Genomic DNA, 25,558 nt, shown 5'->3' on the forward strand with positions numbered 1-25,558 from the left:
CGTCCGAAGAACAGCTGCTGCACGTGAACCCCAGCAAGCCAATGAGGGTTGAAACGGACACCTCGGACAGAGCGGTGGGGGCGGTCCTGTTGCAGCAAGATCTGCAAGAGAACTGGAGGCCCTGCGCATTCTACTCCAGGAAACTCAGCAAGTCGGAACAGAACTACACCATCTGGGACAGGGAGTTGCTGGCCATCCATGCAGCCTTCAAGGCGTGGCGGAACTTCCTCATCGGAGCCAGACACACTGTGCAGGTCCGCACGGACCATAAGAACCTGGAGTACTGGCGCACGGCGCGGTTCCTGAACCAGAGACACATCCGCTGGGCAGAGTTCTTCGCGGATTTCGACTTCCGGATAGAATACATCCCGGGAGACAACAACGTCATGGCAGATGCACTATCCAGGAAACCGCAATATCTCGAGGAAGCGGCACCGGTGGCGGCCAAACACATTTTCGGCCCAACAGCATGGGCATGCGCTTCAGCCACCGTGGACCTGGATGCAGTGCGTCGTGCGCTGCAGACGGATTCATTCGCACAATCCAAGATAGAGGAGGTGCGACGAGGCACAGCGAAGGACGACGAGTCCAGATACGCGACGGACTGCTCACCCACAAAGGGGCCCTCTACGTGCCGGGAGACGACCTCCGCGCAAAAGTCCTGCAGCAGTTACACGACTCGCCCACCGCCGGGCACTTCGGCAAGGACAAGACGGCGGAATTAGTAGCCAGAGACTTTTGGTGGCCCCAGATGCGGGGAGATTACGTCTCTAGGTGTGACACATGCCAAAGGGCCAAACCAGTGCACAGGAAGCCGGCGGGACTGCTGGAACCGCTACAGACGCCGCTGGAACCGTGGGAGAAAGTGGCCCTGGACTTTGTCACAGATCTGCCCAGCTCGCGAGGCAAAACAGCGGTACTCGTGGTCGTGGACCTGTTCACCAAGATGGCGCACTTCATTCCTTGCGCAAACGTGGCCACAGCGGAACAGACCGCCAAGCTGTTCATAGACCACGTGTTCAAAGTTCACGGCTTACCACGGTCCATCCTGTCCGACCGGGGTCGCCAATTCATCTCCGGCTTCTGGCAGAAGCTGCTGGGCATCCTGAACGTCAAGATCAACTTAGCGTCGGCACGACACCCGCAGACCAACGGACAAGCGGAGAGAGTCAACGCCATCATGCAGCAGTACCTGCGATGCTACGCGAAGCAACAGCCCTCGACCTGGGTGGACTACCTACCGCTGGCCGAGTTTGCCTACAACAACACGAAGCACGGGTCTACAGGGGTGACACCGTTCTTCGCCAACAATGGGCGGCCACCCAGCTCATCGGACTAAGTCCGTGGGTCCCTGCGGAAGAAAATGAGCTCAGCCGGACGCAGGAGCAAACTGCAGAAGATCCAAGTTTATTGCGCAACAGGTTCAAGGCGAGATTGAACAGCGAGAAAGGGGTGACATGAACTTTTGAAACTCCCTCCATGTCCCAGAATACAGTGCAAAATACATCCCAGTTACATCATGAATACATTAAGGAGAGGTTGGGTTACACTGGATTAACATATGGAGGAGGGAGGGGGGAATATGCAGAGGGCTGGAGATATGGAGGAGGGAGGGGGGAATATGCAGAGGGCTGGAGATATGGAGGAGGGAGGGGGGAATATGCAGAGCTGGAGATATGCGCAGATAAGCACATCCTGAGAAGACAATGGTCCATGTACACGTAGTCTGTCACCTGGCATTGCCCGGAGGAAAGGTTTGGCAGAGTGATTTTGACAGGATTACTTGAGAGATTATGGCGGACAGGGGAGGGGTGATGGAGTCCTAGAGAAATTGAGCAAATATATTGTAGTGAAGAAGACATGCCCCCCCTTCCGTAACACATCCTAAAATATATGTATCCTTCCATTTGCACTAGAGATCATTCAAACAATGCTGATGGGGGGGGTCTGTTTCAATCGCTACTCTCTGCTGCTTTGTTTAGTTATTTATTTTAAGCACCCATACACAGCTTTTAAAGCATAAAAAGCATTACTGGAATAGAAATCAATACTAAAGTAAACAGTGACCCCGTGTGGCCATTACTGGAATAAACATCAATAGGAAAGTAGTAGATAGGTAGCCGTGTTGGTCTGCCATAGTCAAAATAAAAAAATTCCTTCCAGTAGCACCTTAAAGACCAACTAAGTTAGTTCTTGGTATGAGCTTTCGTGTGCATGCACACGTATCTGAAGAAGTGTGCATGCACACGAAAGCTCATACCAAGAACTAACTTAGTTGGTCTTTAAGGTGCTACTAATAGGAAAGTAAACAGTGACCCCGTGTGGCCAGTGCTGGAATATAATTCATGATAATTTCTAGGTGTAAGTTATTTCCACGCAGGAATTTGAATATGGCTCTAAAATTATTTCCCCTTTCAAACTTTTAATTTATCTCATTTATTTCATTTGGACTCTGAAGCATACAAATGAACTTTATCTCAATGGATCAAGAATTAGTACCTGGCCCATTGATGTAGCCAAGGGGGAGCGGGGGGGGGGCAGGACTAGAAATCCTTAAATATCTGACCAATTCCATTGGCTCTGTCCCCCTTTCCAAAGTCCTGCCCTCCAACAAAGACCCTGGCTATGCTGATGACCTGGCCCCAAGCTTCCTGGCTGAGTTAAATTTCTCAACATTTCACATTATGTGTCATTTCAGGATTCTTCACATTAACACCAATTCTGGTTTTGAGAAGACAAATAGCTAACAAAACTTTAAGCGACCTTCTCTCCCACCACAAACTAGTTCTCCCTTCAAGGTCGTAGCCTCAAAGGGAGCATTTCCTTTCAAAATGGAATCAGAAAAATGAATTTCACAACTTTTAGTTCAGCCCCAAATCTACCTCTAACCACTCAGTTCCAACTGCTGAGGAATGGAATTTTATCAGGAATATTTTATCTGTTTGAACTGTGTATTTCCCCTTCGATGGCCTCGAGTCTTAGGAAGTGAGATTCCTTCCTGTTCAAGGGTCTTCTTGATCTTTGGGAGCTGGAGCTTTCTTTCCCAGCAGACCCTCCCCACCAATGCATTTGCTCCCACCTCCTACAAACGGAGTTTGCGCCTCCAAGCAGAGTTTGGGGCTCCACTCACTTTTCCTCCACCTCCTCTTCTCCCTTCATCAAGCCAAGTTTCTTCCTCCTTTTCAGAGCTGGAATTCAGACATAAGAAATATCAATAATGTCAATTATTTTCACAAGAAGGGAAAGAGGGGTCCCCGTCCAAGCGGACATAGAATATGTCCAGCCCAGATTGCAGTGGAAGAAAGAATCAAGTGGGAAAGGAGCCAGCAGACGACGAACGGGAAGAAATGGGCTTTCCCCCCTGATTCTTCTTTCTGAAGCCCTTTCCCAAGAATCATATAATGGTGCATCTAGCTGGAAGGGACCCCAAGGGTCATCCAGTCTAACCCGCCGCAAGGCAGGAATCTGCGAAGGAACCGCAAGGAAACTGCATTTAATAAAAAGTGGAGGAATTGGGATCTTGAGGAATTAGCTGGTTACAAAACAACTGCTTCAAGCAGTTCAACATCTTTATCAACGACTTGGATGATGGACTCAAGGGCATCCTGATCAAATTTGCAGATGACACCAAACTGGGAGGGGTGGCTAACACCCCAGAGGACAGGATCACACTTCAAAACGACCTTGACAGATTAGAGAACTGGGCAAAAAAAAACAAGATGAATTTTAACAGGGAGAAATGTAAAGTATTGCACTTGGGCAAAAAAAATGAGAGGTACAAATACAAGATGGGTGACACCTGGCTTGAGAGCAGTACATGTGAAAAGGATCTAGGAGTCTTGGTTGACCACAAACTTGACATGAGCCAACAGTGTGATGCGGCAGCTAAAAAAGCCAATGCAATTCTGGGCTGCATCAATAGGAGTATAGCATCTAGATCAAGGGAAGTAATAGTGCCACTGTATTCTGCTCTGGTCATACCACACCTGGAGTACTGTGTCCAGTTCTGGGCACCACAGTTCAAGAAGGACACTGACAAACTGGAACGTGTCCAGAGGAGGGCAACCAAAATGGTCAAAGGCCTGGAAACGATGCCTTATGAGGAACGGCTAAGGGAGCTGGGCATGTTTAGCCTGGAGAAGAGGAGGTTAAGGGGTGACATGATAGCCATGTTCAAATATATAAAAGGATGTCACATAGAGGAGGGAGAAAGGTTGTTTTCTGCTGCTCCAGAGAAGCAGACACGGAGCAATGGATCCAAACTACAAGAAAGAAGATTCCACCTAAACATTAGGAAGAACTTCCTGACAGTAAGAGCTGTTCGACAGTGGAATTTGCTGCCAAGGAGTGTGGTGGAGTCTCCTACTTTGGAGGTCTTTAAGCAGAGGCTTGACAACCATATGTCAGGAGTGCTCTGATGGTGTTTCCTGCTTGGCAGGGGGTTGGACTCGATGGCCCTTGTGGTCTCTTCCAACTCTATGATTCTATGATTCTATGATTCTATGATAAGCAGTGCTTCATCTGCACAATACATTGTTCAGGTACAGTTTCCAATACATTAAGGGCGGCCTGAGGGGGAAAGCAATGGAGATCTGCACTTTATTTTATATAAATAATGAATTAATTATTATTATTATTATCATCACAGCCAGTTACTCTGGTGTTGCTGTAGCCAAGGGGAGCTTCCCCGACCCAATTCCAATAAATAAAAATACTATACGGTTAAGGCTGTGGCCGTTACTGGAAAAGACATTGATAGGAAAATAAACAGTGCCCTCGTGTGGCCATTACTGGAATAGACTTCAATAGGAAAATAAACAGTGCCCTCGTGTGGCCATTACTGGAATAGACTTCAATAAGAAAATAAACAGTGCCCTCGTGTGGCCATTACTGGAATAGACCTCAATAGGAAAATAAACAGCGCCCCGTGTGGCCATTACTGGAATAGACCTCAATAGGAAAATAAACAGCGCCCCGTGTGGCCATTACTGGAATAGACCTGAATAGGAAAATAAACTGTCAGGGGTTCAGGAGCAGAGACGCAGAGAAGGGAGGAGACAGAGAGCGAGGGGGAGGAATACGAAGGAAGGATGAGTGGGGATGACGACCCGAGATCACCGAGCCTGTCTAGCGAGTCCGAGGATTCCCAGAAGGGAGCGCCAGCAGCCAGAGCAAGGGGGCAGAGCAGGGGGACACCCCAGGAAGAAGGGTCCAGAGAGGGATCAGAAAGCAGCAGTTGGAGATCGGGACCCACGTGCCCAGCTGGGAGCAGCGGGGAAAAGGGGACCAGATATCGGGCTCCGGAGACTTTCAGAAGGAGGGAGGGCATGAGTCAGGAGTAGTCACGCCCACCTCGGGGAGCGAGGAAACGATCAAGAGGAAAGTGGAGAGTTGGGCGCGCGCGCCAAGTTCAAATGTAGCGGAAGCTGGCGCAGTCAGCAGCCCAGAGAGTGAGCCGGGTCCCAAAGCCCGCCGCAAGGAGGCGGAAGGGTCAGGGGGGTCCGCGTCAGAAGAGAGTAGGAAGGGAGAGACCCAGGGGGGCAGGAGGACCCAGAGACGGAAGGAAAGGCGCAGGAGGTGGAGCAAGGCTAGGGTATTAAGCTGGTGCGCTAGAGGCGGAGACTCAGGCGGGTCTTCGTCGTTCTGACCTAGAAGAAGTAGGGCTGCACGTTGCAGTTTGGAAATGGAACCTGTAATCCAATAAAGACTCTTTGAAACTGAACGCTGGCTGACTTGGTCCTATGTGAGCTGGGACTGGGCGGCAGCCCTGACAGTAAGACCCGTCTCAAAAGCTTCTGACACCTGATACCTCGCAGCGGAGACTGAAGCAGCTGGAGGAGGGGATCGGTGTTTGGGAGCAAGCTCACGACGGTTGGCAGAGATGACGGAAGCAGAGAAAGTTTCAGCGCTGCAACAGGCAGTTACCCAATTGAATGCGGAGGTACTGGCATCCAAGAAAAGGGAGGAGGATGCGGCAGCCGCCTACCGAGATCTCCACGCCAGGTTTGAAGCATGGGTTAAGCACGGGCAGCCAGGACCCAGACCGGAGGGGGTTGGGTTGGCACGGAGAGCAGGAGGGCTGGTGGCTCACTTCGATGGGAATTTACAACAGTACCCCAACTTTCGAGCAGATGTGATGTGCGCACTGCAACTGCTGGCAAAAGACTTTAGAGATGAGGAAGAGAAAGTGGGGTTTATACTATCCCATTTGTATGGGGATGCGAAAGCGTGGCTGCGCAATTTGTGGAGGGATAAAGATCCGGCGCTTCAGAGTGCAGATGCCTTTATCAAAGCGATGGATGCGTGTTTTTTGTCTACCATTGATGTGGATCTTGCCCGACGGGAGATTCATGGACTGAAACAAGGGAGGGCGAGCGTCCGGCAGTATCACGCCCGCTTTTTTGCGCTGGTCAGTGCATTGGAATGGGACCGGGACTCGCCCCCAGTCAGGGACCTGTTCTGGGAGGGCCTGAGCTCTGCTGTGAAGGATGAAATTGCGAGGGGGGAGAGGCCCCGAAGCACGCAGGAGGTGGTCCAACGGGCGCTGACTGTGGGGGTGAGGCTGGAAGAACGTCCATGGTGCAGAGATGAAGGACGTGGAGGGCGCGAAGCAGCGAGAAGTTTCTCTTTCGTTCCAAGGGAAGCAGCGCGTGCGCAATCCACACCTCCGCCGGGAGGGGGAGTGGAACCTATGGAGGTGGGAGGCGCCAGAGCTCAGTCAGCTAGCAGAGCCTCTGCACCGGCGGCAGTCAAGACCAAACCTCCTAGAGGGACCAGGAAGTGTTACATATGTGAGAGCCCTCAACACTTGGCGAAAGAGTGTCCCCAGAGGAGCTCCAAGCACACTGCAGCCTCCGCAACGGTGAAAGCGGCCACGCAATGCAGCGAAGCCCAGCAGGGAAACGACGATGTCTGGCTGGAGACAGAGGCACTGGGGCCCAGCCAGACGCATCAGTGACGCAGTCCCCAGCGATATTGCAACCCACGGACCCCCTCCCACCCAAACCAGTAGTGCAGCTCACAGCGTCTCTCCAGCTACCCAATGGCGTCACCATCGAGGTGCCGCTTTCTGTGGATTCTGGAAGCAACGCAGACTTTATAGCACAGGATTTTGTGGAGCAGCACGCTATAAAGCTGCTGCCTGCCACTCTGCCCCTGCAAGTCGTCACAGTGGATGGCAGAGAGTTGCTAGGGGGGCAGGTGGTGAAGCAGACGCCACCAATGGTGATGCAACTTGGTAATCACAGGGAAGTCATCAGTTTTAATGTCACCCGACTGTCGGACACGCCCATTGTGTTGGGCATGAGTTGGCTGGACAGGCACAGTCCAACGCTGGCTTGGTACCAGCGACAGCTGATCTTCGGCTCCTCTTACTGCGCAGAACACTGCATCCTGCCCAGGCAGGAGGGGGAGGAGGAGGACTCACAACTGCAGTTGGGAACGTTGCAAGCAGTTCCCCACAAATACGCGGACTTTCTGGAGGTCTTCTGCGAGAAAGAGGCAGACAAGCTACCACCGCACAGGCAATATGACTGCAAGATTGACCTCCTGCCAGGGGCGACGCTGCCGAAGGGGAAGCTATATTCCATGTCTGAGGACGAACTACAGGAACTCAAACAGTTCATCTATCACAATTTGCAGCGCGGTTTCATCCGGGAGTCCAGCGCAGTAGGGGGCAGTCCTGTTTTCTTCGTGAAGAAGAAGGACACGCCCCAAAAAAGATTGGTCGTGGATTACCGCCTCTTAAACAGAATGACCAAGCCCTCCGATTTCCCTATGCCCAGGATTGACGACCTGCTGGCGACGGTGCGCAAGGGACGCGTGTTCACCAAGTTGGACCTGCGAGGAGCGTACAATCTCATCCGCATGAGGGAGGGCGATGAGTGGAAGACAGCCATGTTCACGCCTCTGGGCACCTACGAATACAGAGTGATGCCGTTTGGTTTGCAAAACGGTTCTCACTGTTTTCAAGCTTTTATGCATCACGTGTTGGCGGGACTCCTCTACAAGAAGTGCGTCTGCTTTCTGGATGACATCCTAATATTCTCTGACTCGCAGCAAGCACACGACCAGGACGTTCGGGAGGTGCTGAAGAGGCTGCAGCAGCATAGACTGTACGCCAAACTGGAGAAGTGCCAGTTCGACACGACGGAGGTGGATTTCTTGGGTTACAAGCTGTTGGACAAGGGGCTAGCCATGGACAGCGCCAAGGTGCGTGCGGTGTTGGATTGGAAGAGCCCGCGCAACCGGAAAGAGGTCCAGAGGTTTGTCGGATTCGCCAATTTCTATCGCAAGTTTATCAAGGGGTTCGCGATGCAGACGGCAGCTATTACGGACACGCTAAGCTCCAAGAAAAAGAAATTCATCTGGACGGAGCAGGCGGAGCGGTCCTTTCAGACACTCAAGCGTCTCTTCGCGTCGGAAGAGCAACTGCTGCATATCGACCCCAGCAGACCGCTGAGGGTGGAGACAGACGCGTCCAATAGAGCAGTGGGAGCGGTACTGCTGCAGAGGGACCCGCAGGGGGTCTGGAGGCCGGGGGCGTTCTACTCCAGAAAGCTCAGCAAGTCGGAGCAGAACTACACCATCTGGGATAGGGAGCTGCTTGCCATTCATGCAGCTTTCAAGGCGTGGAGGCACTTCCTGATCGGCGCCAAGCACACGGTGCAGGTCTGCACGGACCACAAGAATCTGGAGCACTGGCGCACGGCTCGGTTCCTGAACCAGAGGCAGATCCGTTGGGCGGAGTTCTTTGCTGACTTCAATTTCCGGATTGAGTACGTCCCGGGCGACACCAACATCATGGCGGATGCACTGTCCCGAAAACCGCAGTACCTCGAAGAGGCGACGCCAGCGGCGGCCATGCACATCTTCGCGCCAACAGCGTGGGCGTGCGCTTCAGCCACAGTAGACCTGGATGCGGTGCGACGGGCGTTGACGGACGACTCATTCGCGCAGGCGAAGATGGCAGAGGTGCACAAGGGCGCGGCGAAGGGCGACGAGTTCCAGATACGAGACGGCTTGCTCTTACGTAAAGGGGCCGTCTACGTGCCGGGAGACGAACTTCGCGCCCGGGTACTGCAGCAGCTGCACGACGCACCCACGGCCGGGCACTTTGGCACAGAAAAAACGGTGGAATTGGTCGCAAGAGACTTTTGGTGGCCCAGACTGAGGGGGGAAGTCGCGGACTACGTCGCGAGGTGCGACACCTGCCAGAGGGCCAAGCCGGTGCACAAACCACCGGCGGGACTACTGGAACCGCTGCAAATGCCGTTTGAACCATGGGAGAGAGTGGCCCTGGACTTTGTCACGGATCTACCCAGCTCGAGAGGCAAGACAGCTGTACTAGTGGTAGTGGACTTGTTCACCAAGATGGCACATTTCATACCGTGTGCGAAGGTGGCCACGGCAGAACAAACAGCCAAATTGTTCATAGATCACGTGTTCAAAGTGCACGGGCTGCCGCGGTCTATACTGTCCGACCGCGGACGCCAGTTCATCTCGAATTTCTGGCAAAAGCTGATGGGCTTCCTGAACGTCAAGATCAACCTGACATCGGCAAGGCACCCGCAGACCAACGGGCAAGCGGAGAGGGTCAATGCCATCATGCAGCAGTACCTGAGATGCTATGCCAATCAACAGCCTGCGACGTGGGTGGATTACCTGCCGCTCGCCGAATTCGCCTACAACAACACGAAACACGTATCCACAGGGGTGACGCCGTTCTTCACCAACAATGGGAGGAATCCCAGAACCTTCCCGGGACTGGACAGAGTGGGGGAAGGGGAACCACAGACGGCGGACGCCTTCGCATCTGAGTTGCAAGAGGTCCACGATCAACTCAGACGGCAGCTGGAGCTGGCGAAGCACGCATACAAGGTCCAAGCTGACAAGCACAGGCGAGTGGGCGAGGAGATCCGAGTGGGAGACTGGGTATGGTTGGCAGCCCACGCGGTGCCGACCCGATCGTTAGCCAAGAGAAAGCTGGGGCACAAGCAACTCGGTCCATACCGAGTCGAAGCGCAGATCAACCCGGTGGCTTTCCGGCTGGTGCTACCAGAGGGTTCCAGGATGCATCCGGTGTTCCACAGGTCGGTGCTCACTCCCTACAGGGCACCGCACAGGTTCCAGGAACCAGGAACGGCACCGAGTCAGTCTCCGGAGCGGACGGAGGAGGGAAGATTGCCACAGCAGGACCCCATCAACGAAGTCACGGAGATTTTGGACTCCAGATGGGGGGAAGACGGAGTAGAATATCTCCTAGCAAGGGAGGGCACCCGGGCCAGTGCTAATAGCTGGGTGCCGGACTACGCCTTGGAGGAACCCCTGCTCAAGGATGAGTTTCATGCCCTTTTCCCACACAGACCTATGCCAGCGGGCTTCTTCGACGACTGGTTGTTCACGCCCACGCTTTCCTCCAGCACGTTCCATGGCTTCGACTCGGAAGGGGAACCCGCACCGCGCACACGTTCCCCAGAGGGGTCACCGGAGGGTTCGGCGTCCGACAACTCGTATTGGTGGGACGATCGGCCAGAGGAGCAGTGGCGCCGGAAGTGGCAGGAGACACCGGGTCCAGCGACAGACGCAGAGACTGACATGGACGTTTGCGGGGAGGACCTTGGTTTCGAGCACGGCGGCACCGAAATGGAGGCGGAGGAGACCACCGTTGACGAACGCGGGGAGGAAGACTCGGAGGTCTTCAGTTGGCGGTCAGCAACGGGGAGCGAACTGTATCCGACATTCACTCCCGTGATGACGGAGCACCCACCAACCACCCTTGAAAGCGGGGAGGGGGGAAGGGGGGGCTTCGAGGGGGGGATGGATGTCAGGGGTTCAGGAGCAGAGACGCAGAGAAGGGAGGAGACAGAGAGCGAGGGGGAGGAATACGAAGGAAGGATGAGTGGGGATGACGACCCGAGATCACCGAGCCTGTCTAGCGAGTCCGAGGATTCCCAGAAGGGAGCGCCAGCAGCCAGAGCAAGGGGGCAGAGCAGGGGGACACCCCAGGAAGAAGGGTCCAGAGAGGGATCAGAAAGCAGCAGTTGGAGATCGGGACCCACGTGCCCAGCCGGGAGCAGCGGGGAAAAGGGGACCAGATATCGGGCTCCGGAGACTTTCAGAAGGAGGGAGGGCATGAGTCAGGAGTAGTCACGCCCACCTCGGGGAGCGAGGAAACGATCAAGAGGAAAGTGGAGAGTTGGGCGCGCGCGCCAAGTTCAAATGTAGCGGAAGCTGGCGCAGTCAGCAGCCCAGAGAGTGAGCCGGGTCCCAAAGCCCGCCGCAAGGAGGCGGAAGGGTCAGGGGGGTCCGCGTCAGAAGAGAGTAGGAAGGGAGAGACCCAGGGGGGCAGGAGGACCCAGAGACGGAAGGAAAGGCGCAGGAGGTGGAGCAAGGCTAGGGTATTAAGCTGGTGCGCTAGAGGCGGAGACTCAGACGGGTCTTCGTCGTTCTGACCTAGAAGAAGTAGGGCTGCACGTTGCAGTTTGGAAATGGAACCTGTAATCCAATAAAGACTCTTTGAAACTGAACGCTGGCTGACTTGGTCCTATGTGAGCTGGGACTGGGCGGCAGCCCTGACATAAACAGTGACCCCGTGTGGCCATTACTGGAATAGACCTCAATAGGAAAATAAACAGTGACCCCGTGTGGCCAATACTGGAATAGACCTCAATAGGAAAATAAACAGTTACAGATAGGTAGCCGTGTTGGTCTGCCATAGTCAAAATAAAAAAATTCCTTCCTTCCAGTAGCACCTTAAAGACCAACACGAAAGCTCATACCAAGAACTAACTTAGTTGGTCTTTAAGGTGCTACTGGAAGGAAGGAATTTTTTTATTTAGGAAAATAAACAGTGACCCTGTGTGGCCAATACTGGAATAGACCTCAATAGGAAAATAAACAGTGACCTCATGTGGCCATTACTGGAATAGACCTCAATAGAAAAATAAACAGTGACCTCGTGTGGCCATTACTGGAATAGACCTCAATAGGAAAATAAACAGCGCCCCCGTGTGGCCATTACTACTGCCAGAGGAAGTGGGACTTACAGGAGATCTCTCCAGGCTGTTTCAAGAATGAGCCGGAGAAATGGCCAGAGCAACTGCAATACTCCAGGACCAGCCAAGCCTAAAAACGCATCAGGCCGAGAGAACCAAGGGAGGCAGCGCAAACGCCCATCAGACGCATTCTAGAGAAAGAGACAGGCTTCAGGGTTAACCACAAAGTTCATTTGTTTGGCATCCACATTTGACTGAGTATGCGGTTGAGCAGCGTCAGAAACTCAAGTTATATAAGCCCATTTTCATAGTTTTAGATGCCCGAAACTGAAATTGTGTGCCCTGGCTCCGATTTACGTTGGAGCAGAGGCAGATGGGACTACAATCTTAGTTTGTTTTTAAAGGGAATAGCTGTAACCTCAGTGGCTTTGCCTGCAGAACACCACACGCTCAATCCCCGGCTTCTCCAGGCCTGAAACTCTGGCCAACTGCTGCCAGTCAGTGTTGACATTACTGAGCTAGATGGAGCAGTGGGTCAGGTTCCTAGGTTCCCATTTATGCTTCAGATCTGTGTGAGGCTTTCTGTCCCGTTTAGCGTGGCGAGGGCGGTTCTTTGCACATCTGGAAGACGACCGTGTCGCCTCCCATCACCCTCTTGAAGGTGCTTTTTCAGCTTAGGGGAAAGGGCAGGCACACCCTGAATGAAGGGAGGGGGAATTCCCCTTGCAGCCAAAGGGTTGTTTGAGGCCACCCCGAAAGAGCTGATCTTCAGCTTGAAACCAGGCCTTGCTCTTTCACCAGGCTGCTCCTCCAGCTGCCAATGCCACCCATGGACCCTGTGTGAATATCCAGCGTGGGTTGTGCCCAGGACCCTGGGAGGCTGTCTTTCCCGTCTGCGCATGTTTTCGTCTTTCAATAAACAGTCCATGCAATTTCCAGCTCTTCTGGCCCTCGAGATTAGCCTGGCCGCCTCAGAGGGAATCTGGGGAGGCTGAGGTGGCCTTTCCAGTGGTCCAAGGGGGGTTGTGTCTTCCTGCCCGCCATCTATTTCCTGCCCCCTTTCCCCCCTTTCCCTTTCCAAGCAAGCACGGAGGAGGGAAGGAAGCGGAGCCATGGATCCTCCGCTCAGATTGGAAGCAGGAAAGTGGGAGAGGAGCTGCTGACCCGAGGGTAAGGGGCTCCCCTCCCGCTTTGCAAAGGGAGCCTGGGAGGAGGGAATCCGCTGCATGGATCCCCTTCCCTCCCTCCCTCCTCCCGGCTCAGCTCTGGCTGGCTTCGCCCCACAAGACGCACAGACATTTCCCCTTCCTTGTTAGGGGAGGAAACGGGCGTCCTCTGGAGCCAAAAATATGGTACCGGGTTCAAGCAATGGTTCAGCGGAAGAAATTAAGTTTCCCACCCATTGCTTTGTCCCCTTTAGAAAAGGAAAACGAGACAAACCTCACCAACATGGGGGAAGCCAGGAGGTGCCAATCAAATAAATACAAACACTTTACTGGATTTGTACTGTACTGTTTGGGGGGTCGGTGGGATATATCAGGACTGGGGTGGTTTAAAAATGTTCTTATGTGTTGTATGTTAATTTCTATTTCTATTTTTCCCCTTTTACCTTCATGACTTTTCCTCCACCTCCTCTTCTCCCTTCGTCACGCGAAGTTTCCTCCTCCTCCTCCTTTTCAGAGCAGGAATTCAGACCTAAGAAATATCAATAATGTCAATTATTTTCACAAGAAGGGAAAGAGGGGTCCCCGTCCAAGCAGACATCGAATATGTCCAGCCCAGATTGCAGTGGAAGAAAGAATCAAGTGGGAAAGGAGCCAGCAGACGACAAACGGGAAGAAATGTGTTTCTTCTTTCTGAAGCCCTTCCCCAAGAATCATATAATTTATTATTATTATTATTATTATTATTATTATTATTATTATTATGGTGCATCTAGCTGGAAGGGACCCCAAGGGTCATCCAGTCCCACCCGCTGCAAGGCAGGAATCTGCGAAGGAACCAATAGGGTTCATTTTGTAATAATAATAATAATAATAATAATAATAATAATAATAATAATAATAAGTGGAGGAATTGGGATCTGGAGGAATGAGCTGGTTACAAAACCAAGCAGTGCTTCATCTGAACAATACACTGTTCAGCTACAGTTTCCAATACAGTTTTAAAGGCAGCCTGACAGGGAAAGCAATGGAGATGTGAAGTTTTATTTTATATAAATAATAATTAGAATTATTATTATTACAGCCAGTTCCTCTGGAGTTGCTTCTCCCCCCAATTCGAATAAATAAAAATACAATACTGTTAAGGCTTAGGGTGTCCCACTTGGGTGGGTGTGATTAATAATAATAATAATAATAATAATAATAATTTAACATTTAATAATAATAATTTATTACTATTTTCCAGCCACCAACAGAGTATTGTTTTTAAAAAATGGGAAAACATAATATACTACAAACTTCCCTCACCCTTTTAGCTGAATAACCATTATAATTATAATGATAACAATTTAAAAATGAAGGACAATCCTCATTTATTCCCCTTCCCCAGCTGCTCCCCACAGAATATTAAAAACGGGACAAAACATACTGTATTGCAAACTTCACCACGCCTTTTCCAATAATAAAAATAAAAATAATTTTAAAAGTACTGCTAATAATCCTTTATTGTAATAAAAAGGCGCCAAAACTGCCTTGGCGTCCCGGGCGTGGGAAAGAGCTGAGGAGAAGCAGCTGAGAAACAGCTGGGAGGAGAAAAAGCGGGAAAGGGCTGGCCCCACCCACAGCCCGGCCTGGGATTGGCTCAAAGGCCGACCTATCGCCGTCGAAGGCCCTCAACCAACATGGCGGCGGTGGCGCGTCTTCTGCCCTTTCTTCCCCCCTCTTTCCAGTCCCTTTGCCCTGGCCCAAAATGGCCGCCCTAGGAACCCCCTCGCTCCACGCACGCGCCCGCAGCCGCAGCAGCAGTAAACTCGGCGGCGATAGGTCGGCCTCTGGGCCAATCCCAGGTCGGGCTGTGGGCGGGGCCATGCCTTGGGCGCGTTTTCTCTTCAGCGTCTCCTTCGCCATTTTCTCGAGGGAAGCGCGTGAGTTTGGTCGAGTTTTTAAGACTCTCTTTTGTTGGGAGCGGGCGGGAAATAATGATAAAGGATTATCATCATTGCTTTTAAAATTATTATTATTATTATAATTAGAAAAGGCTGAGGGAAGTTTGGGATATATTACGTTTTGTCGAATTGTTTAATATTCTGTTGTGGAAGGGGAAGAAATGAGGATTATCCTTCATTTTTAAATTGTTATCATTATTGTAATGCGTATTCTTATTAAAGGGTGAGGGAAATTTGTCGTTTTATCGTTTTTTAAAATACTCTTGGTGCCTGGGAAAGAGTAATACATTCTTATTATCATTTAATTTTATTATTATTATTATTGTTATTATAAAAGGGTGAGGGAAGTTTGTAGTGTATGATGTTTTGTCGGTTTTAAAAAAATATTCTGTTGGGGGCTGGGAAATAGCAATACATTATTAATATCATTAAATGTTAAATTATTATTATTCTAAATCACAGCCACCCAAGTGGGACACAGCCTCTTCCCCCCCAAGCCTTAGCAGTATACTATTTTTATATATTGGAATTGGGGGAGAAGCAACTCCAGAGTAACTGACTGTGATAATGGTAATAATTTATTTTTTATATAAAATAAAGTGCAGATCTCCATTGCTTTCCCCCTCAGGCCGCCTTTAATGTTTTGGAAGCTGCTTGAAGCGGTGCTTTTGTAACCAGCTAATTCCTCTAGATCCCAATTCCTCTACTTATTATTATTATTAAATGAACCCTTGTGGTTCCTTCGCAGATTCCTGCCTTGCGGCGGGTGGGACTGGATGACCCTTGGGGTCCCTTCCAGCTAGATGCACCATTATGTGATTCTTGGGGAAGTGCTTCAGAAAGAAGAAACAAGAATAAACAAGAAAAAATAAAGAAGAAAAACACATTTCTTCCAGTTAGTCCATATGATGGCTCCTAGGGAGAGGAGGCTCCTTTCCCACTTGTTTCTTTCTTCCATTTGAATCTGGGCTAGACATATATGTTTGCTTTGATGGGGAACCCTCATTCCCTTCTTGTGAAAATAATTGACATTATTGATATTTCTTAGGTCTGCTCTGCTGAATTCCTGTTCTGAAAAGGAGGAGGAGGAGGAGGAAACTTCGCGTGATGAAGGGAGAAGAGAAGATGTCGGAAAAGTCATGAAGGTAAAAGGGAAACAATAGAAAGACATTAACATATAAGAACATTTTTTAAAAAACCCACTCCTGATATATTACACCCACCGAAGTGGGGCTTGGCCTCATCCCCCGTAACCACCACAGTACAGTACAGTAAAAATATACTTGAATAATTTTATTTATTTGATTGGGGTAGGCTAGAGCCTCCTGGCTTCTATGCTGGTGAGGTATGTCTCCTTTTTCCTGTTCTTGTTAGGCTATCAAAAGGCGACAAAGCAATGGGTTGGAAACTTAATTTATTCAGATGAACCATTGCTATAACCAGGTAATTACTCAAGACACCGATTTTTCATCTATCGATTTATCCACATAATCCAACCAGAGATCCAAAAGTGGTACACTTGCACGTTAAATCTTAAGATAAATGTTTTGGAAGAGGCATAAATTAAAAAAGAGAATTAATTTGCAAGCAAGCCCAGTGAATTAGAGAGGCAGAGCTGGCTGGTTTGTCTAATGGAGCATCCAAAACCCAGTTTGGGTCTAGAAGACCCAGTTTGCCCTCTCGCCCCAGCCTTAATGGCAACCCTCCATTGCTTTCTGTTTGATTTTTGAGCAGATACTCTGAATTGAACAGCAGAAGAAGAAATGGGGACCAGCCCCTGCTGTAGTGGGCAGCACTAAAAGCCGTTTGAGTAATTCAGATCAATAAAGTAGGAATATTTAATATTCACAAACCAGCAACTTCACACCAGTTGGGGACACTTGCATCAGCTTGCAGTGTTAAGAGAGGTGCTCTAAAGAAAAGCACTTTCTACATTTATGAGTCTTCAGAGTAGGCTCATGGTTTTTCCTTTGCCTGGAGGTTAGCATATCAGCCCGAGAACTTCAGGCAGGACAAAAGGGGATGGCAAGGGGGCTTCCTGGCGGAACCGAAGTTGCAGCTGCAGAAGGGTGGATTCCTGCCTTGTAGCAGGTTGGAGTGGATGACGCTTGGGGTCCCTTCCCGATATATACTCACCCACTCACCCACCATCATATGATTCTTTGGAAAGTGCTTCAGAATACAGTTTGGGGGTGGTTGTGTGTGTCAGCCCTTAAAAATCAACTGTGCAATGTGCTCCACAGCAGGGGCAAAGCAAAGATTTAAGCCTGTCCCCCGCTATGCATATAGGCTGGGAGCCCCAATGGCAGGACACTAAGTGGGCTGAGCCCCTGCAACGGGGCCAAAACCAAAAGCCAGTTGAATCATTTACATTGACAAACACTGGCACGGATGTATGCAACAGTTTGTAATGTTAAGAGAGGTGTTTTAAAGAAAAGCCCTTTAAACACTCATGAGCATTCCCTTAGAGCAGGCTCATGGTAGTTTCCTTTTCTGGAGGTATAAATGTTCTTAGCAGATGTACAATCCCCCCAAAGGCTTCAGGCCTCCTCCTGACTGTTGAAAAGCTCCTGGGGAGACTGTAAGCAGCACCTCCTCCGCTCCCAGTCAGCAAAAGGGGATGGCAAGGGGTGCTTCATGGCACAACTTGCAGCTGCAGTTTAAAGTGCCTTAAAAGTGCCATTTCATAGGGCAACACTGACGGCACAACCAAGGTTGCTGGTTCTCCTGCATATTCCTGCCTTGCCGTGGGCTGGGCTGGATGACCTTTGGGGTCCCTTCCAGATATAGGTATATATGCAGTATCATGATACTTTGGAATGTGCTTGAGAAAGAAGAAACAAGTTTGTGGAGTAAATGATGCAGTACAAACGATGGGTGCCTCTTTTATCCCTACTCTTTCAGTTCATCTGAAAGAAATTGGGCCCACTGATAATTGTCTGTGTTTCGTTCCTTAATGTTAGATTTAGTGTTAGATTTGTTATCACCCTTATGTTTTGGGCACAAGCCTACTCATGCATGGTGGGGGAACAAAAGGGTGGGGGAAAACGAGGGTTTCTGAAATGAATGGGCTTCCCTGCACACACTTCTGAGTAGAAGGGGGAGATGGAGAGAATGCTCTGCCTTCTCCCCCCTAATCTGTCTTCCCTCCCTAATCATGACAGACAAGGCCTTCATCCCACCTTCAGCGCCTGCCTGGAAGAGGAGCAGGACCCATACAGAGAACGGTAGGAGCCAAATTGTCTTGGGATCCTCTGGGTTTGAGAGGGTGAGCGTTGGGATGGGACCCCTGTCTCCTGTGCTTGCACCAGGATCAGTCTGCCGTTTCCTTCACCAACACCACTTTCAGAATAAACAGGCTTACCAAAAATTATAGTCTTTATCCCCTAACCCTAATGCCCCTAAGCCCTGGGTCAGGAATATAGTTTTGTTTTGGGATGCCCTGCAAGGCATACCTGAGGCCGCAGGTGCAGAAAAATCTCTTTATGAGATGTTTTCCCTAATGAAAATGCTACTTTTAGCCAGATGCACAACAAGCTGGAGAATTTGGAGTTGGAGTAAAGAAGGCCACAGAAAGTAGTTTTTAACTAGGGGTCAAAGGTAAGAAAGAAGGGACGCGGGTTGCGCTGTGGGTTAAACCACAGAGCCTAGGACTTGCCGATTAGAAGGTCGGCAGTTCAAATGCACATGACTGGATAAGCTCCCTTTGCAGGGTCCCTGCTCCTGCCAACCTAGGATTTTGAAAGTGTTTCTGTGAGCTGCTCTGGTTCGCCAGAAGCCTCTTACATGACCCGGAAGCTGTACGCTGGCTCCTTCTGTTAACAAAGTGAGGTGCGCCATGCAACCCCAGAGTCTACACGACTGGACCTAATGGTCAGGGGTCCCTTTACCTTTGACAAAGGTCAGAAGTTGTAAGTCTGCTGCTGTAAGTCTAGCGTCATTGTTAGGGGTGGGTTTAGGGAGAGGCTTGGGGTTAGGCTTAGGGGTCAGGATCAGGGCCTCCCCCTGACTGTTGAAATGCTCCCAGGGAGGATGTAAGCAGCACTTCCTCTGTTTCCAGTCAAGAATAGTGCATGGCCATGTTTGCTTCATGGCTGAACTTGCAGCTGTAGGAGAGGTGGGGATCCCTGAACTATACCTAAGTAGCTTTCAAAGTGCCATTTAAGAGGGCAACATTTGCTGCACAACCATGGTTGCAGGATTGTTCCCCCTAAGGAACTGCATGTTCCTGCATTGCAGCGGGTTGGACTGGATACCATTGGGGTCCCTTCCAGAGGTTTATTTACCAGCATTATTCTTTGGAAAGGGCTTCAGAGAGAAGAAACAGAAATAGTGTTAAATGTTCTTAGCAGATGTACAATCCCCCCGAAGGCTTCTGGTCTCCTCCTGACTGTTGAAATGCTCCTGGGGAGACTGTAAGCAGCACCTCCTCTGCTCCCAGTCGGCAAAAGGGGATGGCAAGGGGTGCTTCATGGCGCAACTTGCAGCTGCAGTTTAAAGTGCCTTAAAAGTGCCCTTTCATAGGGCAAGACTGACAGAACAACCAAGGTTGCTGGTTCTCCTGCATATTCCTGCCTTGCAGTGGGCTGGGCTGGATGACCCTAGAGGTCTCTTCCAGATGCAGCATCATAGGATTCTTTTGAAATGTGCTTCAGAAGGAAGAAACAGGAAAACATACCTTCCAGTTAGTTGTATGATTGCCAACTACTTCCCCTTCCATGGTAGCTACTTGTATTGTGCCTGTTTTATACGCCTACACTTTCAGTACATCTGAAAGAAATCAGGCCCGCTGATATTTCTCTGTATGGGCTGTGCTTTGTTCCTTGGTGTCATTGGGTACAAGGCATGGAAAGGGTTGGGAAAACGAGGGTTTCTGAAATGAGTGGGCTTCCCTGTGCACACTTGCAGGCAGAAGGGGGAGATGGAGAGAACGGTCTGCCTTCTCCCCCCTAATCTGTCTTCCCTCCCTAATTATGACAGACAAGGTCTTCATCCCACCTTAAGCATCTGCCTGGATGAGGAGCAGCACCCATTCTGAGCACGGTAGGAGCCAAATTGTCTTGCGATCTTCTGGGTTTGAGGGGGTGAGCGTTGGGACGGGACCCTTGTCTCCTGAAGCAGTGCGCTTGCACCAGAATCTGTCTGCGTTTTCCTTCACCAACACAACTGCAGAAACTAGTCATAATAAACAGGCTTCCAAAAAAGTATAGTCCCTATACCCTAGCCCTAAGTGCCCTAACCCCGGGGGTCAGGAAGACAGGTGTAGAAAAATCTCTTTATGAGATGTTTTCTCTAATGAAAATGCTACTTCTAGCCAGATGCACAACAAGCTGGACAATTTGGGGTTGGAGTAATAAAGTAAATAAAGTTGGAGTAATAAAGGCCATGGAAAGTTGGAGCAATAAATGCTATGGAAAGTCTACATTTACATTGACAAACACTGGCACGTATTTGTATGCATTTTGGAAATTTGCAGCAGTTTGTAACGTTTAGAGAGGTGTTTTAAAGAAAAGCACTTATATACTCATGAGCATTCCCTTAGAGCAGGCTCATGTATGATGGCAAAGTTGCCTCACTTTAGGCTGTGACACCTAACAGTTAAATGCTACCATCTTTTGGTACTGTCTTGCATAGCAATAAAAACGATGTTTGCCTGTTTTCTATTCCTACTCTTTCAGTTCATCTGAAAGAAATCGGGTCCACTGATAGTTCTGTGTATGGGCTTTGCTTCGTTCCTTAATGTCAAATTTTGTGAATTTCTTATCACCCATATGTTTTGTGCTTAAGCCTACTTGGGCATAGAAAGGGAATGGGTGGGGGAATCGAGGATTCTTGAAGTGAGTGCGCTTTCCTGTGCACACTTGCAGGCAGAAGGGGGAGATGGAGAGAACGGTCTGCCTTCTCCCCCCTAATCTGTCTTCCCTCCCTAATCATGACAGACAAGGTCTTCATCTCACCTCCAGCGCCTGCCTGGAAGAAGAGCAGGACCCATACAGAGAACGGTAGGAGCCCAATTGTATTGGGATCTTCTGGGTTTGAGGGGGTGAGCGTTGGGTTAGGGTTGGGGTTGGGGGGTTAGGGTTGGGCTTAGGGTTGTGGGGGTTAGGGTAGGGGTTAGGGTTGGGGTTATGGGTTAGGGTTAGGGTGAGGGTTAAGGGTTAAAAGGGTTAGGGTGTTAGGGTTAGGGGTTAGGGTTAGGGTGTTAGGATGTTATGGTTAGGGTGTTAGGGTTAGGGGGTTAGGGTTAGGGGTTAGGGTTAGGGTCAGGTTAGAGTTGGGTTAGGGTTAGGGTTGGGTTAGGGGTTAGTGTTAGGGGGTTAGTGTTAGGGGGTTAGTGTTAGGGGGTTAGTGTTAAGGGTTAGGGGTTAGGGTTAGGGTAGGGGGTTAGGGTAGGGTTAGGGGGTTTGGGTTAGGGGTTAGGGTGAGGGTGGGGGTTGGGGTTAGGGTTAGAGGGTGAGGGTTAGAGGGTTAAGGTTAGAGGGTTAGGGTTAGAGGGTTAGGGTTAGAGGGTTAGGGTTAGGGGGTTAGGGTTAGGGGGTTTGGGGGTTAGAGGTTAGGGTTGGGTTTAGGGTTAGGGGTTGGGGGTAGGGTTAGGGGTTAGGGTTAGGTTTGGGGTTAGGTTTGGGTTTAGGGTTAGGGTTGTTAGGGTTAGGGTTGTTAGGGTTAGAGTTGTTAGGGTTAGGGGTTAGGGTTTTAGGGGTTAGGGTTAGAGGGTTAGGGTTAGAGGGTTAGGGGGTTAGAGGTTGGGGTTAGGGTTTAGGGGTTGGGGGTAGGGTTAGGGTTAGGGTTAGGTTTAAGGGTTAGGGTAGGGGTTAGGGGTTAGGGGTTAGGGTTTAGGGGGTTAGGGTTAGGGTTGGGGTTAGGGTTTGGGGTTAGGGTTGGGGTTAGGGTTAGGGTGGTTAGGGTTAGGGTTTTAGGTTTAGGGTTAGGGTTTTAGGGTTAGGGGGTTAGGGTTAGGGGGTTAGAGGGTTAGAGGGGTTGGGGTTAGGGTAGGGGTTAGGGTCAGGTTAGAGTTGGGTTAGGGTTAGGGTTGGGTTAGGGGTTAGTGTTAGGGGGTTAGTGTTAGGGGGTTAGTGTTAGGGGGTTAGTGTTAAGGGTTAGGGGTTAGGGTTAGGGTAGGGGGTTAGGGTAGGGTTAGGGGGTTTGGGTTAGGGGTTAGGGTGAGGGTGGGGGTTGGGGTTAGGGTTAGAGGGTGAGGGTTAGAGGGTTAAGGTTAGAGGGTTAGGGTTAGAGGGTTAGGGTTAGAGGGTTAGGGTTAGGGGGTTAGGGTTAGGGGGTTTGGGGGTTAGAGGTTAGGGTTGGGTTTAGGGTTAGGGGTTGGGGGTAGGGTTAGGGGTTAGGGTTAGGTTTGGGGTTAGGTTTGGGTTTAGGGTTAGGGTTGTTAGGGTTAGGGTTGTTAGGGTTAGAGTTGTTAGGGTTAGGGGTTAGGGTTTTAGGGGTTAGGGTTAGAGGGTTAGGGTTAGGGGGTTAGAGGTTGGGGTTAGGGTTTAGGGGTTGGGGGTAGGGTTAGGGTTAGGGTTAGGTTTAAGGGTTAGGGTAGGGGTTAGGGGTTAGGGGTTAGGGTTAGGGGTTAGGGTTTAGGGGGTTAGGGTTGGGGTTAGGGTTTGGGGTTAGGGTTGGGGTTAGGGTTAGGGTGGTTAGGGTTAGGGTTTTAGGTTTAGGGTTAGGGTTTTAGGGTTAGGGGGTTAGGGTTAGGGGGTTAGAGGGTTAGAGGGGTTGGGGTTAGGGTAGGGGTTAGGGTTAGGGGGTTAGGGTTAGGGGGTTATGGTCAGGGTTAGAGGGTTAGGGTTAGAGGGTTAGGGTAGGGGTTTAGGGTTAGGGGTTCAGGGTTAGGGGTTCAGGGTTAGGGTTGGGGTTAGGGGTTGGGGTTAGGGGTTGGGGCTGGGGTTAGGGTTAAGGGTTAGGGTTAAGGGTTAGGGTTTGGGGGTTAGGGTTAGGGGGTTAGGGTTAGGGGGTTAGGGTTAGGGGTTAGGATTAGGGTTAGGGTTGTTAGGGTTAGGGTTGTTAGGGTTAGGGTTGTTAGGGTTAGGGGTTAGGGTTTAGGTTTGGGGTTGCGGCTGGGGTTAGGGGCTGGGGTTAGGGGTTGGGGTAGGGTTGGGGTTGGGTTAGGGGTTAGGGGGTTAGGGTTGGAGGGTTAGGGTTAGGGGTTAGGTTTAGAGGTTTGGGGTTAGGGGTTAGGGGTTAGGGGTTGGGTTAGGGTTAGGGGGTTAGGGTTAGGGTTGGGTTGGGGTTAAGGGTTAGGGGTTGGGGGTTAGGGTTGGGGTGAGGGTGAGGGTTTGGGGTTAGGGCTAGGGGTTAGCGTTAGAGGGTTAGGGGGTTAGGGTTAGAGGGTTAGGGTTCGGGGGTTCGGGTTCGGGTGTTAGGGTTAGGGGGTTAGGGTGTTAGGGTTAGGGGGTTAGGGTTAGGGTTAGAGGGTTGGGGTTAGGGGTAGGGTTGGGGTTAGGGTTAGGGGGTTAGGGTTAGAGGGTTAGGGTTAGAGGGTTAGGGTTAGGGTTAGAGGGTCTTTTGTGAGCTGAGACCTGAGGCAGCCCCTGACAGTTAGGGTTAGGGTTAGGGTTAGGGTTAGGGTCAGGGGCTGCCTCAGGTCTCAGCTCACAAAAGACCAACGCCAAGCTCTTCTTATATACAAGGATGTTTATTGCAGTTCATTATTGGTTCCACAACCGAGGCGCGCAACCCCGCGTCTCTTAACGTCAGACATTTGAAGTCCCCTCTGAGTCGGTCCCGCCTCTACACCAGCTTAAGAGGCTTGTGCTAGACCACCTCTTCCTGTCTTTCCTTTTCCGCAGGGTCTTTCTGCCCCCCTGGGTTCCTTCCCTCCTGCTCTCTCCTGAAGCGGATTCCTCAGATGCCTGTTCCCCCCTCCTTCGTGCTTTGGGGCTAGGCTCCTCCTCCGGGCTTTCTCCATTTCCGCGCGCCTCCACATTTGAACTTGGCGCGCGTTCGTTACCCCTGACCTTCCTCTTGACACTTACACTACTCCCTGTACTACTCTCCGCCTCTTCCGGCAGGACGTCCTGCCCCGATCTCCTTCCCCTGTCTCTTTCCTGCTCCGTTCTGTGTGTCACACTGGGAACTCCCCTCTCTTCCCTTCGTTCCTGCTGGGAAGCCGGCCCCGATCTCCCACTCCCACTCGGGGTCTCCCTGCTGCTTCCCTGCTCCTGGCAGGTCCCCCTTGTGACCCCCCTTGTCCTGACTAGGGGCGCCCCCTCCTGGGAATCCTCCGATTCACTTGAGAGACTCATGGAAGACCTCAAGTCATTGTCATCCTCTTCCTCACTGTCCTGGGATTCTTCCTCATCGCTCTCCGTCTCCTCCCTCACCTGTGCCTCTGTCTCTGAACCCCTGACAGTTAGCGTTAGGGTTAGGGGTTAGGGTTAGGGGTTAGGGTTAGGGTTAGGTTTGGGGTTAGGGGTTAGGGTTAGGGCTAGGGTTAGGGGTTAGGGTTGGGGTTACGGTTAGGGTTAGGGTTGGGTTAGGGTTAGAGGGTTAGGGTTAGAGGGTTAGGGTTAGAGGGTTAGGGTTAGAGGGTTAGGGTTAGAGGGTTAGGGTTAGGGGTTAGGGTTAGGGTTTTAGCATTAGGGTTTTAGTGTTAGGGTTTTAGGGTTAGGGTTTTAGGGTTGGGGTTAGGGGTTAGGGTTAGGGTTAGGGTTGGGGTTTAGGGTTAGTGTCAGGGGCTGCCTCAGGTCTCAGCTCACAAAAGACCAACGCCAAGCTCTTCTTATATACAAGGATGTTTATTGCAGTTCATTATTGGTTCCACAACCGAGGCGCGCAGCCCCGCGTCTCTTAACGTCAGACATTTGAAGTCCCCTCTGAGTCGGTCCCGCCTCTACACCAGCTTAAGAGGCTTGTGCTAGACCACCTCTTCCTGTCTTTCCTTTTCCGCAGGGTCTTTCTGCCCCCCTGGGTTCCTTCCCTCCTGCTCTCCCCTGAAGCGGATTCCTCAGATGCCTGTTCCCCCCTCCTTCGTGCTTTGGGGCTAGGCTCCTCCTCTGGGCTTTCTCCATTTCCGCGCGCCTCCACATTTGAACTTGGCGCTCGCTCGCTACCCCTGACCTTCCTTTTGACACTTACACTACTCCCTGTACTACTCTCCGCCTCTTCCAGCAGGACGTTCTCCCCCGATCTCCTTCCCCTGTCTCTTTCCTGCTCCGCTCCGTGTGTCACACTGGGAACCCCCCTCTCTTCCCTTCGTTCCTGCTGGGAAGCCGGCCCCGATCTCCCACTCCCGCTCGGGGTTTCCCTGCTGCTTCCCTGCTCCTGGCAGGTCCCCCCTGTGACCCCCCTTGTCCTGACTAGGGGCGCCCCCTCCTGGGAATCCTCCGATTCACTTGAGAGACTCATGGAAGACCTTAAGTCATTGTCATCCTCTTCCTCACTGTCCTGGGATTCTTCCTCATCGCTCTCCGTCTCCTCCCTCACCTGTGCCTCTGTCTCTGAACCCCTGACA

General features: G+C 51.0%; 2 long non-coding RNA genes across 2 annotated transcripts; one reads left to right on the plus strand and one right to left on the minus strand.

Annotated features, from left to right (window-relative positions):
* Positions 1-12,006: 12,006 nt before the first annotated feature.
* LOC310702410 lies at positions 12,007-14,883 on the minus strand. The gene is made up of 3 exons (XR_014523499.1): positions 14,580-14,883; positions 13,606-13,691; positions 12,007-12,187 (listed from the first exon to the last, which is right to left on the minus strand). It is a non-coding gene; the product is annotated as an uncharacterized lncRNA (long non-coding RNA).
* A 139-nt stretch (positions 14,884-15,022) lies between these two features.
* On the plus strand, positions 15,023-18,394 carry LOC310702412. Its single transcript, XR_014523500.1, has 3 exons — positions 15,023-15,084; positions 16,154-16,250; positions 18,270-18,394. It is a non-coding gene; the product is annotated as an uncharacterized lncRNA (long non-coding RNA).
* Positions 18,395-25,558: the final 7,164 nt, after the last annotated feature.

The sequence above is a fragment of the Podarcis liolepis genome (assembly GCF_965112155.1).
Source record: "Podarcis liolepis genome assembly, chromosome: 3".
NCBI lineage: Eukaryota > Metazoa > Chordata > Lepidosauria > Squamata > Lacertidae > Podarcis > Podarcis liolepis.